At 43.0% G+C, this 17,265-nt stretch overlaps 1 long non-coding RNA gene across 1 annotated transcript in view; it reads right to left on the bottom strand.

Moving 5' to 3' along the window:
• Window positions 1-16,849, bottom strand: part of LOC119659803 — a 212,121-nt gene extending 195,272 nt beyond the window's left edge. The window contains exon 1 of the long non-coding RNA XR_005250375.1: window positions 15,666-16,849. This is a non-coding gene — a long non-coding RNA (uncharacterized LOC119659803). The remainder of the gene's footprint in view (window positions 1-15,665) is intronic.
• Window positions 16,850-17,265: the final 416 nt, after the last annotated feature.

Here is a 17,265-nt window from a genome sequence, read left to right as displayed (position 1 = left end):
ATAGGTGAAACCATTCCATAGTATTTAATTCGGCGACGATATCTAGCGTTCCGAACTAGATTGATTGACTTTATTTCCGGAATCATGCTTTAGAATTAGTCTTTTTCCATTTGAATGGAACAATTCAGAATATTTTCAATAATGGATAAAACAACAATTTTCGTCCCTGTGAATCTGTTAGAGCCAACAAGTCGTTGGGTCTACAAAGATCAATTTTTCATCTGCATTTAATAACTTTTGTACGTACATTGCTTTGTATTCAGCTAAATCCTGAGCCGAAATCTTTGGGGAGGAAATCATACCGGGCTAAATCATATTTTCCGCAGCATGTGGTTGTTCGATTTTCTCCCAGTTTCCGGCCGGTCTGACCGTAATATATCACGGTATTATTCAATATCGATTATTATTTATGTTCACTCATAGAAGCAGCCACTTATATGTTCGACTCTGTATATGTATATATAAGCAAGCACTGAAAGCTGGGTCGAATAAATCTTTTCAGGGGTGCTCGATGTCCCCAACGGTCTAATACCAATAAAAGGAATTTATTTTTCCGGGAGATGAGTGCTCATGACATGAAAATTTGCAAGATTTATATTGAGGGGGCATTTTCTTATACCGAATAGAAAATTCAATAAATCAGGGTATTTTTTCTAGGTGCCAGTGAAACTTTTGAAGACAACCTACGTTTCAACAGGAGGTGATATGGTTCAAAAAACAATAATAAAGTTCATTCATACAAACTTTGAGTAGGATAGGGATGGACAGAGATTAAATAGAAAATAAACGGAGTTTTTCCTCATTTTCAACTATGCAGTAGTATGCTTATCGGTCAAAGGGTAGTGCAGATATCAGGGACAAAACCTAGCGAGCACAAAACCTGACAATTACCTGTTCAACTAGCATCGTTAGATTTGCTACCAAATCCTACCTTCACCCTCACGTGGTGATCACTCGGAGCTCGTTCTTAACGACAAAATTCAGAGGGAGATGTAGTCGAGTCTGCGGTACCTGAAACGTCACAAATTGTGCCCGCTGTTACTCAAGGTTGGTGGAGAATGTTATGGACGCAACAACTGTGGCTCCACGTTGGGTGCCAACTCTGTTACGATGAGAGTCCAGCATCGCATCACCTTGGAACCAACAAGTTCACCAAGGCTGTCAACCAACCAAACACCCCTAATAGGTTTGCCAGTCGTGAACATCGGCTGCGCGAGATAATATATGGAACCGAACGGTACGTGCTGGAGCTAACCCGAATGGTAGCAGTTCGCGATATGTAGGCCGGAGCTATAAGTTCTCTTCTGTCAGGACACAGAGAGACCCATCATGTCCGAAATCAAGAAATAGGTCAGGCGGGTCCGCAAAAGCTTTGGATGAGCAAACGTTTATAGAGGTGTGATTAGACCAACCTGATAAAGTAGGCACCTATACGGAAAGACCTGTCCATGTGGGCGAATGCATTGCCAAAGCATGTGACGCGTCTATGTCTAGGAGGTGCCCACTCACCAGTAGAAACCCAAACTACTGATGGATTGGTGAACTGGCCAGCCTTCAATGAGCCACCCAGAAGAGCGGCTAAAAGGATGATAGGTAGAATCAATCAGAAGAAAACAAAGAGCGCCTGTCAGTCATCCTGCAAGCTTGCTGTCCTGCGTAGCAGGAGGGAATTCTTTAAAGAGCCCTGCTCAGAAGTGTAAAAGAGCGCCTATAAAATCATGATGGGGCGATTCAGAGGCCGTTAATTTCTGTAAATCACGTGCTCTACCCTCTTGTTACAAATCGTCCAGGGGTTATTCCCCCAGCAAGAGGAAAGCGAAAGTGGATATATATGCACATACTAGGGGCTACGTACTAATGGGACAAATGCACACTCAAATGTCTTCATACAAGAAATACACAAAACCTTTCATACCTGAAACGTCAAGCTTCCGGTTTCCCGATTTGCTTCTGCGTTCAAATTGGAGTGCTTCGTACTTGATTAGCTTCCAGGTTTTGCTATTACGGGCCGTTGCGGCTAAGAGCTGTAAATTATTAAGTTATTACCGTTAGGACTTCTGCGTCCTTCCCTAACAGTGTGTTAAGTGACGACCTCATTTCAATTGAGTTGAAACAAATTCCGCCATTCTTTCATTTTCGTCGTGATAAAATTCGTTTTAGCACCCGTCGGGGCGAAATAAAAGTTTTAGGTAATTGGTAGTAGTTGGTTTGAGTTGTGCCAATTCTGTCCTCAATGTTTCATCCACACCCCGTTGCTTGACTCCAGACGGGAAAGATGCAGACTCTCGGTTGTCGACAAGCATCGAAGGCGGTGCCTCGGTAGTGGGCGACTTGGCCCCCGTAGCATATGATGCTGCAAGTAATTTTGATTTGAAGACGCGACAACGAGGAATTCCATGCTCAAGAAAGTCCACAAAGTACACCAAGCCATAAAGGATACGGTGAAGGTTATTAGAGTCCTTTATAATAGATCACAAATGTAGGAAAAGAATACTAACGAGGCGACGAACCCTGCTGTCTCAACAGTGTCACAACCGTTCCAATTGATGCCTAACCGTATTGCCAACGAATTATGGCGACCTCAATAATCAACAGGCACCTAAGAGAAAAAAAGCGGAAGCCTACACTAAGCTCAGAAAGAGGAGAGCATACAGCGAATATATCAATGTCGGCCATAGTTGCGAAGACCAAGACGAACGAAAAGAAAGGACGTGCTATAGTTACCAACAAAAAAGCGAAAAGGGAAGCAAAAATGCGAATTCGTCTAGAAACGATTGTTATTTCCAGTAAGAGCAGTCTGTCCTACGGGGAGATACTGAAAAGATCAAGCAAACTAAAAGGTCTGAACGGAAATATGAACAGAATCCGAAGAACCCAGAAAGGACATCTTATGTTTGAGCTCAAAATATTCAGCGTAAGCAAATCTAATGGCTTTCCCACTCAAATTAAAAACTCACTTGGAAAGAATGCTGCAATGCGAGGTAACAGATGATCAAATGCAAAGGGGCGCAGTTTACTATAATAGAAGCTAAATACCTTTCAAAAAGGGGGACCTGGCTCGGTTGTAGACCTGACCTTTGTCAGTTCTGCAGTGGCGCGTGGTATGCGTTGGTGCGTCAGCGAACGCTACATCCACAGCAATCACCAGCGACTCTTCTATGAAGTATGTGTGGAGCCATCATGCCCGAAACCGAAAAAGATGTCAGCTAGTATGCAAAAGCTTTGGGTTTGGTTAGACTAACCTGATAAAGCAGGCGCTTCAACGGAAAGGCCTGTCCATGTGGTCGAATGCATTGCCAAAGCACGTCACGCGTCCATGCCTGAAAGGTGCTCACTCACCAGTAAAAGACCAAAATACTGTTGGAATGGTGAACTGGCCAGACTTTAATAAGTCAGCCAAAATAGCGGCTCAAAGGACGATAGGTAGAATCGACTAGGGGGAAATAAGTGCGTCTGCCAGCCAGCCCACAAAACCCCCAAGCTCACTATCCAGCGTGGCAAGAGGGAATTGTTTAAGGAGCTCTGCTCGGAAGCGTAAGAGAGAGCCCATAGAATTATAATGGGCCGATTCAGAGGCCGTTCATATCTGCAAATCACGTGCTTTACCCTCCGCCAGTCATCAGTGACGAGCTGCTGGAGATCTGCGGTAGATCAGGACACAATAAAGGGCCGGACCTAGGGCACTTAAGCTCGCCGTGAAATCCGGACACATTCGCTAAGTTGCTCGAACCGTGCATACTCGAGGGAATATTTCCAGCGACATGGAAGCGGAAGAAGTTGATATTCTGCCTAAGTGTGGTAAACCTCTAGAGCGGCCATCCTCATACAGATCCACATGTCTTCTGAACACTGTTGGGAAAATGTTAGAGCTTGTATTCTATAATAGATTACTCCCGGTTATTAAGAAGCCAACTTAACCATTAAAGCCATCGAATTGAAAGGTAGTACCAGCAAATATTGCGTGGTAGTAACCCTGGACGTGAAAAATGCATTCAATTCTTTCAATTGGAATCTAATACCGAAATCACTAGCTTAGATTGATATTCCTGCCAATCTCCCTGCTATCGTAGATAGTTATTTAGCTGAAAGAAAGCTCTGGTATAACATCAATTTGCGAACCCCAGGAGTACGTTGTTTCCACGGATCCCCGTAATTAGAAACGGAAAAATTAAGTCTGTATTAGAATCCGGAATCATATTAACACTTCCAAATCGACCATCAACTGCTTGGGAGTGGTGATAGACAGGAAGCTCAGTTATAGGCAGAACGTGAACAAATCGTCCACTATAAATATGGTCCAGGCAAGGATGATGCCGAATGTAGGAGGGCCACGGTATACTTCTAGGTTGTTTCTAAACAGGGTAGTGAGCACAGCCATGCGACCTCCCTTTGGAGACAGACCTTGCGGATGTCAATGGACTCTAACACACTGAGTGTAATCTAAAGGAGGACGGCCCTGAGGATATGCTCTGTCTTCAGGACTCTCTCTGATGGTGCAGCGTTTGTCATCTCCTGAATAAAATCGATTGACATTTTGATAGATGAGATGGCGAACATATATAATGCGAAGCCAATCTCTTTTTTATCGCAACGAAAATCGCTGAGGGTGAGATTTGTAAATATATAGCAAGAGCAGTGGAAACGGTCCGGAAACGATTGGTAGACTCACTGGCTCATCCCTGCCATGCAGGAGTGGTTGGAGAGACGACACGGTGATATTAATTGTAATATTACCAAGTTTCGCACGGGCGACATAGGTTATCACCTGTACCTACACAGGTTTAAATTAGACATGTCAGCCGACTGCCCAAATTGCGATGGAGAAGTACTGGTACCAAAAAATCTGGGGCCGAGAACTCCCCATGATCGCATCTATCCAGTACGAACTGCGAAAGGCAGACGTGAAAAAAGAAGAAAGGTGATGAAACTAGACTGAGCTGATGCCGCCTCGTGAAGAAATACCTTATGGTAGTTAGCCGGGGGGGAGTAATGGGGGATTTTTTTAGTGGGTAAAATTCTCACACACTGACACGTCCAGGCCAGTGTATTTTGAAAATGTCCACTTCCTCAAAAAAAGACAGACAAACAGACGAACAGACAGATACACACAAGCTGTTTTTGAGGTAACGAAGAAAATTGTCGAAAATAAAACTCCGAGCTTACACAGCGTCCCGAATGAAGCGCTGTTAGTAACTCTCAATGCACACAAAGGAAAGGTGGCCTCTCGGACAGATAGTTCGAATTCCGAAAGGCAATGCGATCAGTACGGTGACGAAAATTGCAGAAACAGCAATGGAGGCTAGTAAATCTTGCGCAGCAGCTATCCTCGATATCAATAATATGATATTTTCAATCCTGAAAACTGGTATAAAATGTTGAGGCTTCAGTCAAATCAGGTGCTTGCAAATACCTGGTGCGCATCGTCATAGAATTTCTCCGGAAGAGGCTCTGTATTGCATTTCGGACGATACACGTAAGAGACATCGGACACTTTGCAGGATTCAACAAGGATCGGTCCTCTCCTGTAGATAATAATATACGAGAAAATTTTGAGGTTCCAGTTCGCCAAAGGAGTGACATTATCGGTTTCGCATAGTCCCATAGTCTTCGCCAACCAGGGTCATCGCTTCTGTGACCCTCCATATACCATCGGCGAATAGTACACTAATCGTCAACAATTGGCACGAACTGAAGCAACACTGGAGTTACGATTAACTTTAAAGACGCAGAACAGAATTATTTCAAATCTCTGAAAGTAAACGTATCATGGAGAAGCTAGTTACAACCTTACCCATTCCTAAGCGTACATTCATATCTTTTCGCAGCTTTGAACATGACAACTCCCTATATTTGTGCCCGACCAGTGATATGATTGAGGAGAAGGTGGAATATGTTGTTTTTAATTGCCCGAGATTCGCACCCAAAAATGGACGACGTACTCTTGGAGGGTTGTGGAAAATCTAATGAAGGCAATTCATAATGTACCAAGGAAGGGAGAGCTTGGGAGGAAGGTGATAAGTATCAATACGTGCCGCAATTCGTAACTGATCCTGCCCCGTAATACTCAAATAACAGCCCCGCGGAGTATGCGAAGGAGAAAAATGTTTTTTCAGTGAGTAAGAGTCTGACGCAATCGTATGACAGAAGCCAACGGTAGGTTTTGAACCTTTCCACAACGAAACAGGACACCAAAACCTTATGAAGATTAGAATTATTCTACTCTTTATCTATTTGTGGTATATATATGTATGGCATAAAAAATTAGTTTTTTATCCCTTTGCAACATTAAACACTGAAAAACCAAAAGTTGACTTTTTCCCCTTTTATTTTGTGCTTACCTTAGCACACTCCACTCTACTTCTGTGACCTACTTTTCCTATTTTCCTAGAGTTTTCAAATCTGTAGCACAACCAAAATAATTTGATTGACAGTTGAAATTGTGTAATTGACCACCGGGTGATATGTACGTCTGCCTTAAAAACGACTGAAGGAAGCCTTTCAGTGAAATTTACAGAGCTGAATTCAGACGGGGGTATGCAAGGAGCGAAAATGAACTAATTAGGCATCAAACTAAATGTATGGAGGTAGTATTTAGCTACACTCCACTGCTCGCTTTCGATAAGGTTACTTTTGGGATTTCAAATCTTGCAAAGTAAGTTCTTTCCACCTTCTTGTTGCCAGCGGGTAAATTTGGTTAGCATTTTAGGGAGAACGGGAACAGAGATTTTATTGTTTTACGAAGAAGTAGCACCAGATTTAGCCGGATCCATGTGGGTCGACAACAATGCGGTTGGCAAAGGAATGTTGAATTTCTGTCACCGAACCAACCTCCGGGGAAAACCGGGAAAAAAGTTCAGAAATTATATGACTCATATACGTGAAAATATGTGATATCTTCCTCACCGAAAGGAATTTTCTGGGATACGGCAACTCTAGATTGGAAGAATAAACCCACCGATGAGAAGCTGACAGGAAGTCCATATTTGGCACAGTAGCAGGATGCTTTGATTAACGAAATATTCACAAAATACAAAGCATACACTTGCTGTCGTGAAGCTGCATAGAGCGCTTCTTTGTGTGCTCCTCTTGCACAAAGCTATTAGATTTTAGCCTAGAAGCTGCGAATTATCCTTGGCGTGAATGTTGCCGGAAGATTCCTTGCCGGCAGAGCTAAGGAAATTCTTGAAGGCCATCCCAGTGGGATGGCATTGAAGATAATGGAGCCACTGTAAAACGTATTGCTTTAAATTCACGTCTTGTTCTAATTGAGTGGTAACGAAGTAGAGCTAGACATTTTTAAATTCGAATTCTTTACAATGCACACATCTTATCCTCGTTAATATCCTTTTGTCCTTATTATATTTTCACTATGCCCTTCAAATGTTTCTTCTTCATCATGTTAGGTAAAAAGCAGGCTGTCCCAAACCCAGCTAAAGGAGGAGGAGGAGGAGTCCCAAACCCAGCCAAAGGAGAAAGGTTTAAGGGAACACGCTAAGTACTATCCTTAGAAAAAAAACCTGTGATCGGAGAAAAAAGTAGAGGTGGACGTCCAGCTTTGTTGGATGGATAGCTCTACCATATTGCTTCCTACCTGTTCACACCTCTTCGTCAAGGGGGTTTACTGTAATTGACCTGGTCCTTCCTTTGCTAGTTTGGAGCGACTTTCATTCTACCATCCAACAATAAACCAACATCATGTGCAGAAAAAGGATGAATATCCTCGGACAGGATTGTAACTATGAAAACGACCACGCAAAATAATGAATGGCAGCGCTACTGGATACTGGAATGTTAGATCACTAAACAAATTTGGTGCTGTCAAAGACCTACTTCAACAGAGCAGCAAATGCAAGTTCAGGGTTCAGCAATCCAGGAAACGAATTGGAAAAGTTGAGAGATAACGGACATGCGGTGACACCTAATCTTCAAAAATGGGAAGCTGTCAGAGAAACAGTGAGTTTGGAGTCGCTTTTATGATCGAGAACAAGGATTTTAAAGCAATGCTATTGAGTTCAAACCTATACACGAAAGATTATGTCCTTGCCTACATACACACCCCGACCGATGAAAGAAGTATAAAAAATCAAATAGTCTGGAAATATTCAACTCATTGCCTCCGAAAGGCCTCAACAGATTACTTAGGGATTTGAACGCCAAGGTTGAGACCGAGGATGCACATCCAGGAATGTCCGTGGGGTCTCAGTCTCCATAACATATCAAATGACAATGGACCACATCTCATTAACAGCGGAGCAGGGAGCTAAATATGAATCCTGGAACCAAAGAAATAAATTGACAGTATTACGAACAACAACACAAATCTCCAGTAGTGATGAGCCTGAGACGTGTGTTGGGCATTAATGGCGTCTCCGCTGAACTCCTCAAATCTAGGGGTCCATGCATCGTGAAAACTATTTTTAATTTGGTTCTTCCCGTCTAGAACCACGAACTGATTCCACAAAAGTGGTTAGAAAGTGCGGGAACATCGCACCCACAAGAAAGGTGACAAATCGACATATGAAAATTATAGAAGTATCTCACTACTTTGTGCGTCCTATAAAATCTAGACGAAAATACTAAAGAGAAGAATTATACTGTACACCGATAAGACAATTGGTAAATACCAACGAGGCTTTCGCACTGAAAGATCGACAATTGACAAACAGGTACTCAGAAACTGCTGGGAATTCCAGTGAAACTAGTCAGCCTTACTTAAATGGCAATGTTCACCCAAAAGCGCAGGACAAAGTCAATAATAACCTGACAGATGTGTTTGACACAAACTTCAGATTAAAGCAGCAAGATGGACTGGCAGCTTTTGTCCTCAATAAGGCCGTGAAAAGGGTTATACCAAAGTTACCTGTGGGAGTAGCGGGGACGCTGCTCTATGAATCCTGCCAAATAGCTGCATATACATATGATATAAACATTATGGTGAGATCTATACATAAGTCAAGGAATACAGCTTGGAAAATGTAGACAACTTTATATGCTGAGGTGTAGAACTGAAACAAAAGTGGAAATGAGGTTGACAAAATAGAACGTCGAATTGAAAGGGAATCTTCTACGAGATCCTGCCGATTTTCAAAGCTAGCTGCGTACGTAGGTAACCTCCGAACGCCGAGTATACGAAACAACAATGAGACCTGCGCTATTCTTCTGATGTGAAACATGGACCCTAACAACAACTTTTAAAAGCCGGTCAACACATTCGACAGGAGGGTCTTACGAAAAATAATAGAAGCTAAACGAGAGAACGACCAATGGCGAATCTTACAAAACCATGAGTTGTATCAAGTATTTGCCAACTCTAAAGTCTGACAATTAACCAAAGTTCGAAAGTTACAATAGGGTAGCCACGTTCAACGTATAGATGATACTCGAATGCCTAAAAGGGTAAGGGAGAACATAAGGACGAAAACCGATAGGAGGACCCCGAAGCCGCTGGCGAGGTTCTGTTGACGAAAACAGCTCATCACTGCTGGTATCTATAAATTAGAGGACGCGATCGATTGATCGAGGTGCCTGAGGGAGAGATATCCTGAAGTTCAAGGCCCGAATTGGGCTGGAGAGCTTCGACGACAATGACGATAATTTTGGTAGTTCGTTGTATTTTTCATATTCCTTCGACTTTTTTTTTTTAATTTTTTTTCTAAAGTTTCAATTCGGCATTTATTAGTTCATGCAAGTCAAATATTGTAGACATTCTTAAGCTGGAAAAATCATCAAGCATCTCCATCGTTGAATCAAATTGCCAAGTGGACAACCCGCTAACTTTTTGTATTAAGGCTTTGTACATGGTGGAACTTAAGGGAAATTAATTCAATGTCTATCTGCTGTCAAGAGAATTCGAAAAGAACACAAATCGTATCGTACTTGAAGCACTTACAATCCAGTTTCTCGATTTTTTTTTCATTTCAAGCCGCGAACGTCTTTTAATTGTGATACTTGTGTCTCAAGGCTAATTCCCTTCAGACCACAGACACTTCCAGCAAAAAAGCTTATAGTACGCTGAGATGTCAAGTTATACCACCAAAACCGTCAGCGCAGTCGTGTTTAAGAGCAATGTCAATAGGTACTTCAATAGAGCTACATTTAGGTGGAGGCAAACCTAACCCATTAATTATCCCTAATATTCAAAAGTGGAATATTGCTATGCTATCCTTTCTAGGATAGAAAATCACAACTGATAACAGCTCAGACGATGAAAATCGCGCACTACTGCTGGCAGCCTACAGAGCCCATTTCAGCTTACAAAAATTTGTCCACTCAAAACGTCTCACTATAGGGTCGAAGCTCTTATTATAATAGACAAAAATCTTGCCAGATTTGAGTTTTTAGTAAGAAAAAATACCCACTCAACCGCGTTGGAGAGAAGAATCCCGCAGAGAATTTTTGGGCCCCCGACAAGAGAATCAACGATTTCGTGACCATATGTTTCTGGAAAAATCTAGATCAGTAAGGTGCGGCAGACGAGTCACTTAATTCATATGGGTGAAGATGACTGCAGACAGAGAAGGATGAAGGCGAGTCTCCCGCGCCTAAAAACGGGACAAAATATATCAACTGGTCCTCCAGGTTGGAGGTTGGGTAGGGCTGACAACCCACACGGAAAACCAAAGTTACGAGACCACAACAGGAGCCTCGGACTGGACTGATAATACAACGACGAACCCGGCAACGACAAAGGAATAACGATTTGTGCATTTTCTCGTGGAAGGTGCGCTCCCTGTACAGAGACGAAGCTGATGAGCAGCTAGCCGATACCTTGTCGGCTAGCTGCTGTCCTGGGATGATGTAACCGCGTCAAAGGGGATGCATTGGACAGGGACCGATTTTCTGGAGAAGAGTCGCTACCCCATATATTATAGTGGCCATCCAGTTAACCATGCGCTCAGAGTAGGTTTCTTAGTCAGCCAAAAAATTAAACCTGCTGTTATCGACTTTAAAAAGATAAGCGAACGACTATGCACTCTGCGCTTGCGAGGCAAGTTTAGAAATATAAGCCTCATTAACGTTCACGCCCCTACAGAGGCAGTCGAACGAACCCTCGAAGCCTGTTTCAGATATGATATCAAAATCAATATGGACTCGGATCACTATCTCGTGGCATGGTGCTCCAAGCCCGAATTACACCACCACCCAGAATCCCCTCTGACAATCAGGTGAGAGTTAACACTGAAGCCAACCACAATAGAGCCCTTCGCAACATCTATAAGAGGGAAATGGATGCCGCAATAACCGCAGTCAACAAAGGTCTTGAAGATGAAGCATCACCAAATGACCTTCACTACCACCTGAAGAACGTTATCATTGATACGGCCACAAATATACTTGGCCCCAGCCGCAAGAAAAGTCGAAACGGCTGGTTTGACGATGAATGTAAGCTAGCTACGGAACGTAAGAATACCGCATGCCGACTAATATTGCAGTCTCAAAGAACGCAGGCACGCGCGAAGACTTATCACGAACTCCATCGAGCGGAGAAGTGACTTCACAGACCGAAAAAGGAAGCCTGATAGAATTAGCAAGTCTGTGAGCTAGAAAAGTACAGAGAGCAACCGCACCAGGCGCGTAAAATTTACCAACAAGTCAGTAGGAGGAAGCCTTATACATCTCGATGCTCATCCTATCGAGACAAAGAGGGAAATCTGATTTGCGACAGAATGGGTATATTGAAGCGATGGGTTGAGTATTTTGATGAAGTGCTTAACAACCAAAATAATGGCGAGTTGGAGGTCCCTCCAACTGAAGGCGACGGACAAATACTGCCACAAACAAGCAGAGAAGAAACAGTCCGTGCAATTTATCGGCTTAAAAACCATAAGTCGGTAGAAACCGAAGGAATTACAGCCGAATTGGTTAAATATGGAGGCGACCAATTACACCAAGTGGTTCATCAACTCATGCTCAAAGTATAGGACAGAAAATCAATGCCTGACAAAGAGGCATCTGTCTCATACATTAAAAGGGAGATATGCAGTGCAGCATTTATAGAGGTACCACGTTGCTGAGTATCATCTATAAGATCTAATCCTCTATCTTGCTAGGCCCGATAGCCCCATATGCCCAGAACATCATTGGCCCATAACAAAGAAGCTTCACTCCAGGCAAATCAGCAACAGATCACATTTTCTCTCTGCGGCAAGCGATGGAAAATCTGTTGAAATATGGACATCAGATGCACCATCTTTTCATCGACTTTAAAGCCGCCTAAGACAGCATAGCTAGGGTAAAACTGTACGCGCCCATGAGAGAATTCGGTATCCCAAGGAAGTTGGTAAGACTGACTGAGCTGACCGTGACCAATGTGCGAAGCGAGATAAAAGCAGCAGGATCACTCTCGAGACCATTCAAAATGCGGCGCCATCCTCTTCAAGTCCACCCAACTACTAGCCCAAACTGACGATATCGACATCATGGGAAGAACAACCCGAGATGTACAGTCTACCTTCATCCAAATCGAGCAGGCGGGGAGAAATCTTGGGCTGCACATTAATGAAGGCAAGACGAAGTACATGGTGGCAACGCCAGTGCCAAAACCAAAAGAACAAACCACATCGAAACCCACTGGTCAAATGAAAACAATGAAGATAGGAGACCACAACTTTGAGACCGTTGAAAATTTTTCCTATCTAGGGTCGAAAATCACAACCGATAACAACTATGACGATGAAATCCGCGTAGAGTGGTTGGCTGCCAGCAGAGCCTATTTCAGCTTACAAAAACCGTTCCACTCGAAACGTCTCATCGCAGGTTTAAAGTTCTTACTGTACAAAACTATGATTTTGCTGGTCCTTGTATATTCCTCGAAGACTTGGCTTTTAAGCAAGAAAACTACGAACTCTTATCCGCGTTCGAGAGGAGAATCCTCCGAAGAATTTTTGGCTTCCTACATGAGGCTGAACCATTAAGCAGGCTACATAACGACGAAATCTATGAGCGAAACCAGGACCGTCCGGTTATGGATAAAATCCGGCTCAACAGGTTGCGGTGGGTGGGTCACTTAATCCATATGGGTGAGGTTGATCCTGCCCGGAAAGTCTATAAGGACAATATCTATGGTAGAAAAGGAAGACGAGGCAGACCCTGCCTTAGAATGAGCGAAGGCGTAGGCCAGGAAGCCAGACGGGTTTTAGGGATATCGAATTGGTGGACCTCGACGAAAAACCGGCGTGTCTGGAGTTCCTTATTAAGGCAGTCCTAGACCGGATACCGGTTGTTGCGTCGTTGATGATGATGATGATGAGCTCGCGCGACACCCACTTTAAGCAGAGCGTGTACGATATGTCCAACACGTTCCTTTGATGTCTTTAGAGCCTCAGCTATCTCGATCAACTTCAGTTTGCAATCATCTAAAATTATGTTGTGGGCTTTTTTGATGTTTTCGTTCGCGACGGCCTGTTTTGGCGTCCACAGAATCGACAGAAAATTGAAATTGAAATTCGTTGATTGACAACCAAGTTTCACTTGAATAAAAAATTTGAAACACGCTGTGGAGTAACGGGGAAAACTAGGAGAGCTTTGCATTGACTTATGGCTTAGACCAGCCACCTTGTAGACTGAGGGATCCCTTACTATATAGGGAGCGGATGCCGAGTTCATTAATAATACTCGTTAGTCGCAACAATCCAATTAGGTTAGGGCCTTAAAGTGTCTTAGGGCACTTCATTCAAGACTGTAACGGTACACTGCAGTACACTCTAGGAGGCGATGTGGTCAGCATTGGGCTCGCCTGAGATTATTACCCTGATTTAACTCAGGTTCTCATTCACAGCTGAGTCGACTGGTATCCGATGTTAAATCGCGACGACATGTAGAAAAGCCTTGTGTGCTAACCACTCAACTATCTGGAAACCGAGTTTATTGGTCGAAGTAATGTAGCGTAGACTAAAGGTTATACACACTAGCATATTCCAGGGGGAATTATACACCCACGATTAGGACTGCATCCTTCAACCTCCAAAGGGACTAAAAAAGGCAGAACGTTGCTATTCTGATCGACAGCCAAGTGGTATTTAGGTCCAACCAAGTGAAATCCAAACGTGTCTTAATATACTGAATATGCTCGCCTCGCGCAATAGGGTCTGGATACTAGGGTCATGGGTACAACATTCCGAAATGAAGAAGACTGGTTGGGGTACTAATCTGCTACTAGGAATGGAGCAGTCCAGGTTGTTTATTGGAAAATACGAACTCAAGCGCACAATGGACTGTTTAAAACTTACTAAGAAAAGTCGCCTGATTATAGGTCAATGCCGACTAAACACCTAAGAAAACTAAGAATATCTACGGACTCACGCTGCATGTTCTGTGTGGAGTGTGATAAAACCTCAGGTTCCTGGGAGAATACTTAATATCAGATGACAAGTTGAAATGCTTTGAAGTAGGGAATATTTTAAAATTCCGGAAGGTTATAGGTTTGCTTGACATACTATAACTAATAGGTACATTATAACCTGTAAAAGGGGCACAATGGTTCTTTTATAATGTAGTGCAGCTTCCCTTCACAGAATAATTATAGTTTTATCTCGGTTATTTTAAGTAATTCCAACAAGAAATCACAGATCCAAATATCAATGTGCTCTCACCACTGCCAACTCGGCCAGGTTTCCATGAATAGTTTTATTGCTTCATATAAAGAGTTGTTGCTATGGTCTTGTATCTAGCACCATGGTATGAAAGTTGCCGAAACCGACTACTGGAACATTTCGCTGTATTAGCCACCTCACCGCCAACTCGCGCTAAATGGCGGCGGTTTGGTATTCCAAATACCCTCTAATTTTTTAGTACACACTAGGTAGTAGTAGGTATTCTTACTGATTGAGGTTATTGGTGGTCTGTCATACCACAATTGGAGCACCTCCTAATGTATCCTAGTGATGATGGCAAACTGTCTTCGATGCACTCTACTTTCGATACTTTACAATCGACTTGAGACACCTACCTAAATTACTAAATCAACTAAGGATGAGATAATTCTAAATTAATATGTAAAACCCAAAATGTTGCCATAAATGGAGAGCGTGTTTCCCCAAACCTAACCTAACCCACGTTGGGCGCCAGAATCTGTTTTTTTTTATGAACACTCCACTGATCAACTTTCTCGTTTTGTGAGAAGCTATCACAAGCAGAAATCTCTCATTCACTAATTCATTTCACAACCTTCAGAATTCCTTACTTTCACGGCAAAGTTCAACTGTTGAAGAACATTTTATAAAAGATACATAGCAGGAAAATCCAATTATGCACTTCAAACGTCATCGCTTTTCATTCGCAAACATTCATAAACCGATAAACGTGACTCCTTCTACGCTCTCATTCATATTTATGGGTAAACGCTTCCGCTTTCACTCTGCTAAATCCGAAACTTCCATTCGCAAACAGTCAGAACACAGGTTGCATGTAAAGGGAGCCTCCGACCAGACAACACGTAGTTCATTCCTATTCCTGTAATGAACATCTATTCATTGCATCATGTTTACCTGATCCATTCGCTGAAATAAGAATTACGGAGACCTACATCTTCCTCAACCACGCTGGCATCATCGTCTCCCAACTTAATATTGGCGACACATATATGTAGAGGGAACGCCCCATTTTCCGAGAAACGTATAATCTCGTGGATGTCAAAGATGGTACCATCGTCAAAGTGTGCTACTTACTCAGTTGTGACAATTGTGTCCGTACTATCGCTTTCCATTGCTATTTGCACATCGTCCTGGGATCTGGTGCTGGTGCCAAAAAATAGATCCGCGGAAAATATCTTTCTGAGAATCGTTTAAGCGGAAACGGACTTGGCGGGGTGTGTGGATTTTCTTAAACAGGACGACAAGTACTTGTTCTCCCTCGCTGTTGCTACTTCGTATCTACAAGGAGACGTAGATATATACGAGCAACTTCGGATTCACTTCAGCGTACTTAGCTATACATGAGCTTTCTTTCACTTATTCGCTTACATTCCTTCGAAACACTCTGGGAGCACTTGCTAGCAAAAGGATCTTATTATCACTTTAAAGATAACACAAAAGAGAGAAATAAAGCAACCGCACGAGGAAAGTTAAGAGACAATTTACAAGATACGCGTACACCCAAGAAAACAACCGAGATGGTCTCCAGATACTCTCCTTATCACGGCACTGTGTCTCTTCTTTTCTATGTGCACATGTTTTGTTTTAAACATTCCTTTCCACATGCCACACGCGCGACCGAAAGGATACCCGAAGAGAAAGTAGAGATGAGAAAGGAGCGGCAAGAGAGAAAGGCGGAACTTTTGAGAAGAGAAATAATCAGAATTTCATGGACCTGTACATGACCTTATTCACTTTGGTTACAACACACCCCGTTTCAAAAACTGACATTTTCGTCATGGGAGGCGAATTAAAGTCTTATCAAATTAGCATTTTCCGGGGCATCTTAGAATGAAGGTCCTGGGCACTAAGCTAAGTAGCTTTTTCTGCGAGCAACTGACACTTTTCGTGGAGTTTTCAATGCATTGCACTCCTATTCGCAGAAACACTTTGCTCCAACGCCTTTCCTAGGCACTAAACTTGGAATTCCACTCGAGCATTCCAAGGACATTTACGCAACTATTCTGACAGTAAACTTCCGTCCGACCGCGGTAATACTATCGAACGAGTGAATTCAAGCAGGCCTTCTCGAAGGACACACGCTTCCACCGCTAAACGAAAACACCCAAGTGCTTATATCTGACGATAACGCCTTTCTTTCGCCTGCAAGGACTTGGGCGCCAGAAGAGTTTTCCGTCTACTCAAAATAGGGAGAGTTTCACTGATAAATCGTTCTCGATACATCACCGACGATTGTAACCTCTAATGACGACGGACCGCACCGAATTACATCTAAATCGTTTGCATGGCCTGGAAGAGACTGATTCAGATGGTACGGGAGCAAATCCAAATGACCTACAAAAGCACTCCAGATACATCGTCATCTTTCCCAAGTGAGAGAATGCTTTGTGTGCTAGAACGCTTCCAGGACTTCAGAAGAAGCTGCAGCTGAAGATTCTGCGGGTGGGGCGCCTTCCAGATTTTCCGCTGTGTTTTTGTCCGGAGTCTGTGTGGAAAAGCTCTTTTCCTGGAATCCGTCAGAATCCACGAGTTATCAATACAGATTGGATGGAATGTAATTGTAAAAGTCCTTGTGGATACTAAGGAAGGGTTACCATTGCCAGGATGTTTTGTTCTTCTTTGCTGATTCTAATGTGAGTCTAACTGGTAACTCAACTGTACAATACGGAATGGT

This window comes from Hermetia illucens, chromosome 6 (assembly GCF_905115235.1).
Source record: "Hermetia illucens chromosome 6, iHerIll2.2.curated.20191125, whole genome shotgun sequence".
Lineage (NCBI taxonomy): Eukaryota > Metazoa > Arthropoda > Insecta > Diptera > Stratiomyidae > Hermetia > Hermetia illucens.
The sequence above is the reverse complement of the archived record's forward strand: the minus strand, read 5'-3'. Positions and strand labels throughout refer to the sequence as shown.